General features: G+C 45.7%; 1 non-coding gene across 1 annotated transcript; it reads left to right on the top strand.

Moving 5' to 3' along the window:
• The first annotated feature begins 1698 nt into the window (after positions 1 to 1698).
• Positions 1699 to 1768, top strand: TRNAA-UGC (transfer RNA alanine (anticodon UGC)). Its single transcript has one exon. It is a non-coding gene; the product is annotated as a tRNA-Ala (tRNA).
• The last annotated feature ends 275 nt before the right edge of the window (positions 1769 to 2043 follow it).

The following is a 2043-nucleotide window of genomic DNA, read 5'->3' on the forward strand; positions in this document are numbered from 1 at the left end:
TTTTATGATGTTTTTAATTGTTAATTATTGTTTTATGTTTTATATTTTTTGTTTTAATGATTAATTGATTTTAATGGTGTTTTAATGTAAACTGCCCTGAGCCTTTTGGAAGGGCGGTATAAAAGTTTTAATAATAAATAAATAAATAAATAAATAAATAAATAAATAAATAAATAAAGGTGGCTCCGCCCCTGGTGGGCTCAAACCCAGGAAGGGGAAGGGCCCAGAGGTCCAAGGAGGCCTGGCCTGGACTGCTAACTCATTACTAGGGGGGCGAAATGAGGCTAAATTTCAGCTCATACTTGAGGATGTTTATGCAACATCCCTGCCTCCCTGCTGGTTTCCCTGCATTTATATGTTATTGATTGAGCCATTTCTCACAGTCATTGACTGGCATCCTACCCAGCTTCCCAATGTTTGGTCAACTGTCAGCCAAAACCTAGGTAGGAGACGGGGAAAGTGATATTTAAGAGAACGCCTTCTTCGCTATGAACCCCACCGCCCACTGAGATCATCGGGAGAGGTCTGTCTGCAGTTCCCACCGGCTTCTCCGGTGGCTACTCGGGAACGGGCCTTCTCCGTTGCTGCCCGAGGCTTTGGAATGCTCTCCCTTCTGAAATAAGAGCCTCCCCATCTCTGACAACTTTTTAAAAGGCACTGAAGACACATTTGCTCACCCAGGCTTTTGATTAGATTCTATTTTAATAGTGTGATAGTTTTTAATAGTTTTAAATTTGTTTTAAATTTTAAATGGTTGTAATGTTTCAACCTTTTTATTTGTTGTTTTTATTGTATTGTTGTAAACCACCCAGAGACCTGCATTTGGGGCAGTATATAAATATGACAGTTAGATAGATAGATAGATAGATAGATAGATAGATAGATAGAGAGAGAGAGAGAGTAGGAGGTGGGCGTGGGCTCTGATGATGATGCCCTCCCCAACACTTTCACCCAGCATATTATTGAGGATGGAGGAAATGCCTTTGGAGTCTGTTCCCATCTTCCACATGATCGCGTCCCCCGCCTCCTACCTAGGTTTCTGCTGACAGGTGACCATAAATCAGCAGCACGCACAGCCCCTGAAGCCAGGCAGGAGTGGACGCTTGTCCTCCACAGCTTTCCATTGTGAGAACCAGCCTACTATGTCTTCATCATTTATTTCAACCATTTCTGTCTCACCATTTTTGGGACCAACTCAAAGCAGCTTAGAATAAGAACAACCATTAAGGGGGGCCGGCGGGGCAGGAGAGAGGGCACAGTCCAACCATTAAACATGGCATCAGAACAAAAGAGAAGAGTATATCTATATAGGGTGTAAAATCTTGTGAGATTTTCGCTGGAGCCATTCCAAAGCAGTGTTAGACTGGAAGAAGCATTATGAACTACAACTACTACAAATATTTATATACCGTTTTTCGATAAAACCTTCCAAAGCAGTTTACATAGAGAAATGTGTGTGTTTTTTTAAATGATGTCTCCCTCCCTGTTCCCAAAGGGCTCACACTCTAAAAAGAAATGTAAGAGAGATGCCAGCAACAGCCACGGGAGGGATGCTGTGTGGGGGATGGAGAGGCCCAGTTGCTCTCCTCCTGCTCAGTAAAGAGAATCACCACTTGGAAAAGGTGCCTCTTTGCTCAGTTAGCCTAGGCCTTCTTTAGAGCAGAGGAAACAGTCTGGGGGACAGAGAACAGGGATGGGGGCCGTAGCTCAGTGGAAGAGCATCTGCTTTGCATGCAGAAGGTCCCAGGTTCAATCCCTGGCAGCGCCTTCAGGGAGGGCTGGGAAAGACGCCTGCCTGAAACCTTGGAAAGCTGCTACCAGTCAGCGCAGGCAATACTGAGCTACATGGACCGAGGGTCTGACTCAGTATAAAGCAGCTTCCTTATGTGCCTAGATGCCTCCCTCGAGGTTGGCAAGTCCCAGAGTCATCATCGAAAAAGCTGGGGCACTGGCAGGGGCAAGAGCGATAATCGGGCAGAGCAGGTTCAGAGCCTCCCAACTCCTGGGAGCTGCTTGGTATGCCCCTCCTCCTCCAGCCGGTCC

The sequence above is a fragment of the Hemicordylus capensis genome, chromosome 1, assembly GCF_027244095.1.
Source record: "Hemicordylus capensis ecotype Gifberg chromosome 1, rHemCap1.1.pri, whole genome shotgun sequence".
Lineage (NCBI taxonomy): Eukaryota > Metazoa > Chordata > Lepidosauria > Squamata > Cordylidae > Hemicordylus > Hemicordylus capensis.